This window comes from Chelon labrosus, assembly GCF_963514085.1.
Source record: "Chelon labrosus genome assembly, chromosome: 14".
In the NCBI taxonomy this organism is placed as follows: Eukaryota; Metazoa; Chordata; class Actinopteri; order Mugiliformes; family Mugilidae; genus Chelon; species Chelon labrosus.
The window spans coordinates 17388372-17398950 of NC_140347.1; positions in this window are offsets into that span (position 1 = coordinate 17388372).

The window sequence follows — 10579 nt, forward strand, 5'->3', positions numbered from 1 at the left end:
CGCCTCCACCTACACACTCGATTTCAATAGCCTACTTAATATTGTAAATGCGACACAGCCTCCAGATCTGCTCAGCCTTGGCATTCACAGACACACAGACGAGGGAGGGCTGATGGCATGTTCAACTGCTGATACATGAGAGTTTGTTTTCTGATGCAGCAGCAGCAGCCAAAGCAAAAACCCGGCGGACAACGCAGTACAAACGCTGTCGCGGAAAAAGAGAGAAACAATCTCCAACGCTGCTGTTGTGTTGCGAGCTGAATATCAAGACCCATCCCGGTCACACAACAAATCAGGGATGCGATCTCTTTGATGCGTCCATTTAGGACTTGTCAAAGCAGGAAGCGGAGTGCTTCTGTGTGCGCGTGTGAGCCCCCTGTAGGGCTGAAGCTGGTAGCCTGAGGGCAGACTCCACAGGTGGAGATGGCAGCAATAACAGAAGACAGAGCATCTGTAGGGGGGGGTCCACTCACAATGAAGAAAAATCCCTCCTGGGGTGTCATTAGGGTGGAGAGACCCCCTTAGATACAAGCACAGACCGAAAACAATTACATTAGCAAACTTTAGTGAGCATTAGGACTAAAAAAAAAATAAATAAATAAAAAACAGTTCGCACATTATGCAGTTAAACCACTTGACGATCAAAGCATTTATCTCCATCTTTTAAATGTAGCACTGTTACATCACCACTCAAATCTGACTAGACCGCCATTTTGATGATTAATGAGACTGGTCCTGACAGAGCCCCTGCAACATAAATACCTTTATGTGTTTGGTTTCCTGCAAGATATAAAATCAATCTTAAACAAATAAAAGATTATGCACGGTTAATAACATTAGACGACCAAAAAGACAACCTGGGGTTTATGAGAAAGAAGTTGTAAACTTTCCATGCAGAGCATCTTTGATTATTATTTTTTTTGTGCAACATCTTAAAGAGATTTGGAGAAGTGCTGCACATGCTGTCCAAAAACAACCCATCTAAATGACAGCAGCAATGACTTGAGAAGCAAATGCACTGCAGCACCAATGGCTTTCCACCTGCCCAGGAAATAGCTGCACCACCAAAAGAAATTATGGCATCTCTCTCTCTCTCTCTCTGATAACTCAAGCCACAACGACTGGCACAGCGTTCACAATAAAAGAATAATAAATAAATAAATAAAAAGATGGACAGGAAACACAGCAGAGAGGCTGCAAGCTAGCCATCCCAATTATGCAGCAGCAGCAGCAGCAGCCGGGCAAAAGGAGACTTTAACCAAACAGCAATTAACATTTATCTGATGTTCGTTGTGCAGTATTTCCTGTTTCTTCAGGAGTGAATCACTGTCTGCATTCTCAGCTGCGATGTGTGTGTGTGCGCGCTTGTGTGTGTGTGTGTGTGTGTGTGTGTGTGTTACGGTGAAACTGAGATCTACACAAATATTTAGCTTAACTGATAAAGCTAACTGAATCAGCCGTTAGCTTCAAGGCAGTGATAGGAACCGTACCTGGTCGCTAGCTAAACTTTTTTTCAGTGTACTTTTTTTGTGTGTGTGCCTGCGAAGCGTTACCTAAAATGTTGAAATGGGGGAATGTATTAAAAAAAATAAAAATAAACATTAGCAACTCGGTTAACACAAACCTAGCGGGTGTTTTGATATCGCCTATGTGACAAGACCAACGGACAGAAGAGAGCGCACTCACCTTTATTCATTTCCACCTTGTCTTGCCTTCTTCGAGAGGAAAATAACGCTCTCGCTGGTCACTCGCCGGTACACACACACACATACACACACACACACACAAAGCGTAACGGCTACAATGTGAAGCGTCTGTGAAGACTTCGTATCGGAAAATTTAAAAAAAAAAAAAACACCAAAAACCTCTGCGGCTTCTTCACCTCTGCGTTTGTTGCTGTCCGTGCACTCCGCTGTGTGAGTGACCGCCTCTCCGTTTGTTCAAATCAGAAGTTCATCCAAAAGTTGCAGCGGTTCGCTCCGCCTCGCCACGACGATGAGGTCACCGCCTCTGCTGAACTCCTCCGGGTCGTGCTCTCGCGATACTATGGGAGCGAGTGGCGTTTATAGGGGGATTGCGATAGTCTCGCGGTACGACGGAGAGCGGAACGAAAAGAGCGGACGGGCAAATTGCTGGTGGTGAAAACGGATGGGGGAGAGAGAAAGAGAGAGAGATAGCGGAGGGAGAGCGTTGCTCTGGCAACAGAATCGGATGGGCTTTTTCATTTTTATTTTTTTTTTTTTTTTACTCAGGCAACTGGTGTGTGTGTGTTGCGTGTGTGTGTGTGTGTGCGTGTGACAGGTTTGGGTGTTGATGAACATTGTGAATGATGAAACCCTGACAGCTAATTCTGCATCATCTGCATCCAAAATGACTGCGTCGCCATTAAAAATAAATAAATAAATAAATAAAAAATAAAAAAAAATCTACATGTAGTGCGAATCAGCTCTTTGTGTCATTAGAAATAATGGATTCCTTCACAGATCTTGACTTTAATTGTATGGTGTCACAAGAGCGCCGTAGAAAAAAGAAATAAAAAACAAAAATCTGCAAAAGGATGAGAGAATAAAAGTGAAAAGGTTAGAAAAAGTGAATAAAAATTGGAAAATATGTTTGTTGCAGATTTTTACATTTGCATGTTCATATGTTTGTGTATATATATGTATTTATTTATTTTAATTAATTTGCTTTTTCGCGGGGTCACGGGGTCTGCTGCCTATCCCAGCTGTCATCGGGCGAGAGGCGGGGTATACCCTGGACAAGTCGCCAGTCTAACACAGAGAGACAGACAACCATCCACACTCACACTCACACTTACGGCCAATTTAAAATCACCAATCAGCCTAACTAGCATGGATGGTGGGAGGAAGCCGGAGTACCCGGAGAGAACCCATGCAGACACAGGGAGAACATGCAAACTCCACACAGAAAGGCCCAGTTGGCCCACGGATTCAAACCCGGGAAACCTTCTTGCTGTGAGGCATCAGTGCTAACCACCTTGCCACCTTGCTTTTTGTTTTTCCCAAATGCTTTGTATTTTCCCCTATTATTTCCTTAAATGTGGCTAGTTCCATGAGGCTAACCGTAAGAGTGGAGTAGAGTCTTGATTGATCACATCCCACAGTAACAAGGAGTGTGCTCGCTAGATGTGTTGTGTCGAGTTCCTGGTGGTATTCAGAAGAAAGACTCCAAAGATTATCAATAGCCATAGCGAACTGGAGAAGAAACTGAATATTAATGTAAACTATGACCATTTCAGCAGCAATAAAGGTTTAGGTGTCCGGATGCATTTGCTCATTAGTCTCACAACAAGTTGACAACATGCTGCGCTTGCTATTGTTATACACCTTATACATGCATACCTATATGACATAGACAAGATACTGTATGTGCATTTGATTTGTGACTTTCCTTTTTGATCAGGCTTATAGTTAGGGCTGGACTGAACCATCCCTTAGTTATGCTGCAAAAGGCCTAGGCTGCTGGGGAGCGATGCACTGAGCACATGTCCTCTTCTCTTTTCTCTCTCGCACCGAGCTCCTATCCTCTCATTTCTTCTCTTTTATTAATCATTCATTTCCGTGCTATTACTGTATAGCATGTTAACTGCTGTGTGTCCCTTTCCCCCCGTCTTCTCCTTTTGACAAAACAAGATGCGTTCATTACCCATAGTACAACACTGGAGTTTCATGTTAGCTGCTGCTATCGTAGCCTCAAGCAGGCATGAGGAGCGGACTCTGTGTAAACAGAATAAAAAGAAGTGTACTTAAGTGAAGCACATGATTAAACCTCATTTTTTTTCTACCCATATATATTTGGTTAAGGGAAAGTCAGCCAGTGTCCGTGTGCATTATTACCAGAATACTCTTTGATTAAGTCTTGTACACAGTCACATTTGAGAAAATCTTATTCTCCAATGGGTCAGGATATTTTGAAAGATGCATCCGTCATTAAATGGCCCAAACTGTGAATCCGAACATCTGTATGAGGTTAATATATGAGTTGACAATAAACAGTAACAAAGGCACATTTTCTTGATGTATGCAAACGGCTGATTATTATGTTAATGCTACACGGCTTTGCAAATTCACATATTCACGTATTTAATTAGATAAGAGGAAGAACATTGCATTAATTAAACCAGCTCTGCAACGGAGGACTGGGTGAACACTATGGGAGTCACAGGAATTCAAGTCTGTCTCTCCCTCCCCTGATTTTGTCACCTGTGAGACAGACTGTCTCTTCCTCTCTGTCCTTAACGCTACTTCCGATGTCTTGTCATCTTAATTCTCTCATTTTCTCCAAAAGTTACCTCTGCCTTCCCTTACTTTCCACTTCCCTGCTATGCATCCATTACACTCAAATGTCATCCAGGATTGCGTAACAATCTAATAAAGACAAAGTGGGGGGAAAAAAAGACATCACCGTCATTAAAACCGCTCTATTCCTGTAGCTGCATGGGTCTTAACACTGCCCTCCCCATTCTGTCATGGGGCGGATATTTGTGTGGGAGGTTTCGTATTGTTCTCCGGTGAAAAACTGCTCTCCCTGGATTAGCTCAAGTAGTCTAATTGGGTTAGCCACAGAATGCAATTCAGTTTGGATTAAAGTATTCAAAAGACACGCCGCCAACACGCAGCGAGAGTGAGATTTCACTGTTTACTAAGCCAGTAATATAGTCGAGCATCAGCTTTTTGAGCAGCAGAAAATAATGACAATGTAAGGAGGTGATAGACTCCGCCTCTTGCCTATTGACAGCTGGGATTGAACCCCCCCCCATCCATGACTAGTGAATGGATGCAAGATCACTGAATTTATGACTGTACCTTGCCTTAAATCATCTTTATTTCTATTCAAAACATATTTAACTGCTCTTACTTCGCTGTCCAATTAAAAAAAAAAAAATCAACATTTGTCTTGCATTCAAAGAAAAAGCAGCCAGGCAGAGCTACAAGAGACGGTAACAGCCTCTGACAACATGGAATAGTGTCGAATAGTGAACCAATGATGCAACATTGCAGCGCTTTAGCAGCTGCTGTTGTTTGTTGTGGCCAAAACTCACTGTCAAGCTCATGTTCTTCTGAGTGCAGAGAAGAGCTACTGTATAATTACTGTATATCCCTATTCTGCCCAGCCTACTGATAGTACAAAACAAACAGCTGATGAAGGGGTCGGTGCGGTGGTTTACCCCACAGGTTCTGGGATCGAACTTGCCGTCCAACAGGGGTATGTTCACCCTGAGTCTGCGTGGGTTCCCTCCAGGTGTTCCAGCTTCCTCCCTCACCCCAAAGACACGCAACCTGGCCATAGGTGTGGACCGACGACCCGTCCAGGGTGTACCCCACCTCTCGGCGCACGTCAGTTCCTTTCCCTCATTAGCCTCTATAGGATAGATATGATGCTGGCTAGACGGCAGATGAGAGCAGAGAGACTAACCAAAATCCTAAAGTCCATAAATTCAAAATAATGACCTGAAGGACACTGCTCAGTTGGGAGGAATTTTTTGTGACTTTCCCACTGTGAGCAAAGAACATCTTTTGCATTCGTTAGAGCCGCGTTTAGCATAAAGCTATCCATCACAGCAAATTATAACACTGCATTGCGCGGCTGCAATTTATAACTGCATTAATGAGTGCAAGCTAGAAAGACAGCACCCAGGCAACGTTCCTCTCAGCCTCTTTAACTTAACCCTAAAGTATCTGCAGATACTGAGAACCAACCCATTGCAATATTTACTTCTTGTTTTTGTACTTTGTGCACAACCGAGTAAAATTCTGTTATTGTTTCCCAAGGAATACAAGAAGATCTGTAAAGGGCAACTTAAATATCATTCAAACACGTGCGCAAAATAGCTGCTATTTCTCCATACAAATAGAAATAAAAGGTAATGTACAGTCCCGCACAAAGAAGACAATTTGCATGTAGTTATGAACTGGGACACAGACCTTGGGATGGCCCAATTGCGCACTAATCGTATACAGCATACATATTTGTTCTGCTAGCACGTGTCCTAATTTCATATTGTTTACCAACTGTATACATGTGTTAGCTGTGTGCTAATTGTCCTAGTGGCTCAATGATTTTAATGTTTGTGCAGATAAAGGAAGTAAATGAGGATCCTCATCGATGTTAACATTTAACAAAGAGAAAAATATGTAAAACTTTGTTGGTTGTCCGCAAGTCTTCCTCGAATTTTTTTTGTTCATTCCGTTGCGCTCAGGCCTATAGCGTACTACACCACAACACCGCACTGAAGTGTTTTTCTCCACAAATACATTTGTTAATGTGCTTGAATATCTCAGTCACTGAATGCTAACTGCATTTAGTTTAATGTTCCTTCATGTTCTGCCTAATGTTCCGCCCTATACGTCCACACCTCTCTCTCTGTGTTATGGTAAATTGCACCTTATTTATCCTTTCCGTGTATTTATATAGAACACACTTACTTCTGTCTCTATTTCTTGCACATTTGTAAGTATGCAAATTTTAATTTAATTTAGGGGCGGCACAGTGGCGTACTGTGGGGAAGTGGATAGTACTGATGCCTTGCAGGTTCTGGGTGTGATTCCATCTGGGACCTTTCTGTGTGGAGTTTGCATGTTCCCCCTGTTTCTGCGTGGGTTCTCTCATCTCTAATGATGTTAACTGGTGATTCTAAATTGGCCGTAGATGTGCATGTGAGTGTGAACGGTTGTCTGTCTCTCTAAGTTAGCCCTGCAATAGACTGGCGACCTGTCCAGGGTGTACCCCAAATCTTGCCCAGTGACAGCTGGGATAGGCTCCAGCCCCCCCGCAATTTTTTTTTAACGTGCAACTGAGCTACTGTGACCAAGCAATTTTCCCATAAGATCAGTAAAGTCTATCTAAGTCTAAACTCATCCGTAAGAAGAAGTCTTAACGAGCAAGTGAGACTGTATCCGGAGCTCAGTCGTTGACCCCTAGTCTATTACAGCATGCCCTTTACATCGCAGTGTGATGCTATCATACTTGATTGTTAAAGTGCAGAAGCCGGCTACGTGCCTGAGCTATATTAAGATGTCAAGGAGTGGAGTCAGACGTGGGGCGACCACCTATAACATACGGCGCTGTGGTAAACCCGGAGAGGGAGAGGGGTGGAATTCCTGGCTCTGTTACCCCGGGAAGCAGAGGAATGAAAAGAATGGGCCCCATTCACAAAGTTCCACTCAAACGGGGCTGCTGCACTAATAGAGATTGACATGAGGAAAGGCGACAAGTTCTTTTCACACACACTGGCTCTTTTGTCCCCTTTACTAGGGGGGCGTAATGCAGACAGTGTGCTCTGCAAACAGGCAGAATTTGATGCGCTTGTTTTTCGTAAGTGGGGACCACTGTGCCTTGATTGGGGTGCGCGTGCAATTAGCGTTTCGCTGCGCAGTGTTATCGCGAGGGTGAACTGGTGCGGTCACTTGCTCGGCTGAGTGGCACATGCTATAGGAGGACAGCAGCGACTCATGCCTGATTGCTATTTCAAAAGATAGAACAAATAGTCAGAGATGGACACGTTTTACCATCTTCAAAGTCAGTCTTAACACTATAACAAGACATATAATAAGTCTGCAGAATGGACTGCAGCTCTCTGAGGTTCTCTTTCAGCATTTCAACTAAATGCTAAAAACAGTCTTCTGTTATATTCCCAGGCCACGCTAACACGCCGACGTTGAGCAAGTAATGATGTTCATCAGTTTAGTTTAGAGGGCTATTATGTCGCTAATTGGCACCGTGCACAATGTACAGCTGAGAGTGACGGGAACATCATTACTTCTGCAGGTACTTCATGACAAATCATAAGAAAAGATAAAAAAATAAATAAAATAAAATGAGTTACAATACTTCCCAAGTGAGGCATAAATGTCAAAAGCAAGTGTAATTGCTATGATTGCAACACGTGTTAAAAACAAAAATGTGAACCTCATAGTGCAGGAAGAGTCAGAGGGTTACAGAACTCATTTAATCCAGCTAATGCTGCACTATGTAACAGACAAAGGTAAAACCTGATTATACACAACGACAAGCCAATGGGAAGTGTTCTCTAATTACTTTAGCTACAGTTTGCTTTTTCATTGAATGTGTCACGACAATCATCTATAACCTGAGCGTGAGAAGAAATCTGTTGCACGTTATGAATTTGTGGAAGTTCAAGCCCCCATGAAACAGCGAGCTGAGCGCTATTTGTTTCAACATATTTCCTGTATAAACACAACATGGGCCACAGCCCATGATGTCCCAGAAAGCCCTGACTGGTTGGCTCTGGCAGCACGAGCAAGCATTGTCCATACTGTATATGTGCAAGCCAAAGGTCTCATTTAGGGTACTGGGGGACATAGACGTCGTAACGTAGCGGACGTCAGTGTGAGCCATTTATACTTGTGCACTCGTCAGTCTGGCTCGCTCTGTAACAACGCCACCCAAACACTAGTCGGCGCTGTGTCTTTTTTGCCAGTTGGGGTAATTTTTGTTTCTATTTCCTGTCCAAAAAGCGTATAAGAAAACATCAACTGGACTTGTAGAGTTTTTGAGAAGACGTTTCATCACTCTTCTGAGTATCTTCTTCAATTCTCAGAGACTGGTGGGAAGTTTGAGGTTTAAATAGGAAACTGGATGACTGAGAACCTTCACATTTCTATTTTCTGCTTCACTTTCAACAACGGCGACTGAAACTTCCACTGAAATTTCACAGAAGACGACGCGTACAAATGTTTGTATCTTCCAACCTCCTCAGTTAACCTTTCCTCGATGCGTTCCATCTGTATTGATCCAAAACAATCAGTTTGAATATTGCAGAGATGGAGAAGCAGCCGGAAATATTAAAGCGCAAACACGCTACTACCAAGCGGACCAATCACAGCTCTGGCGGTCTGCGTCACCGCGTCACGTAGTTACATTTCTGGGGAGGTGCACGTCAGGCTGTTAGGTTCTGCGTAGGCTCTGTTCTGTCGTGTAGTGAAAGAGAGAGGCATCAAGCGTTTAATTGGATGCAAAATTAGTATACGCCCAATAGTGCAGGATGAGTCATCATTACTTTTATATTGTTTTCCATGGAAAACTCATTTTAAAAATATTTACAAAACGGCTTTCTTGTCATTGTTTGGCCAAATACTGCAGTATGGGTGACTCATACTGCAAGATATCCATTTTGGGTAGCCTGCGGCTGCAGCTCTGGCCTCATTGGTTTGCAACACTTAGGGACAGACAAATGAACCACTTCATCAAAAGCCACGCGCAATCAACTTTATTTGCACACGCCTTGGAGTCCTGTCCTTTTCTTTGAATGCCAGTTCCTTAAACAAACATAGGTGAAAACTATGGAAGAATAATTGCATTGTGTGTATTTCATGGGCGTAGCTTCCACCCTAAGCCAGAAGCATGTTGAATGTGCAAAGAGTACATAAGCACGCATTCCTATTGTAACATTATCTGCTTTCTGTGCAGTCGTGGGTAGGCGAAAGATCAGCAGTCAGTGCCTGGAAATGAAAACTATTTTGTCATTTGTTTCCGTGTTCACTTAAATGTTGAACTGGAGCTAAAGCAATTAAGTAGAGCCATCTTTCTGTGCAGTTCTTCAAGTGTTCCTTCTTCTACAGAGACCTTGATAACGCCGTCCCATCGGGATCTCGGTTATTATTGTTCACGCGCCACGCAAACTCAATCAAGGCACGACTTGTGAAGACACTCATAGGGGGATTTACATCATATAGGTGCCTGTCAAAAGCTGAGCTGCACACCATGATCCTTGCAATCCCCGCCTCCCTTTGCAGAGCACGGGCGGGAAGAGGAAAACTCAAGATGTGCCGAATGTCCGAGAGGCCAAGGACAGAATTCGAGTTCAGAATACCCTTCCGTTTCGGCGCCGTGTGCACGCACACATCTCCCCACCGGGAGAGAGAGCCGGATCGATGTGACTCACGCTGGTGTGAAAACACAGCGGAGAGGTGGGAGGATGACATCACAGCAGCCTGCAGAAGAACAAGTGCCTCGGAGCTGGACCCTATTCAAGCACGCACGCACGCAGGGGCACGTACACACACACACACACACACACACTCCTATATGTAAGCGCACACACGCTGTCCTCCTCCTCCTCCACTGCCTCTCAATCACACCGACCGCCCCCGCCGCACGTGCACAACAAATACACACAGAACATTTCCACACCAGAAATAACACTGGTTGTCCCGGGGAGACATTGGAGTTGTTATGTTTTTGATTTCCAACTTCACATGAGGGGTGTGGGGGGGTGGAGGGTGGGGGACGTGGGCAGAGGCAAGCTGGTGTTTGGCTGTGATACGGACACACTCCGATAAGATTTGGGGGGCCCCATTTGAAAAAAAACACTTGTCTTTGTGTGCATGCATGTGCATTTAACTCAGCCCTATTAGATATTGTGACAAGAACACAAGTACAGAAAGTGAGGGTGACTATTTGTCAAACAGAACCCCCCCCCCCCCCCCCCCCACCCCCCACACACACACACACACCCCGTACATGCCGCAATCAAACGCTCAAACGCTCTGTGTTTCTAATGCGATTGAAAGGAGGGAATCAGGATTAATGCTTGATC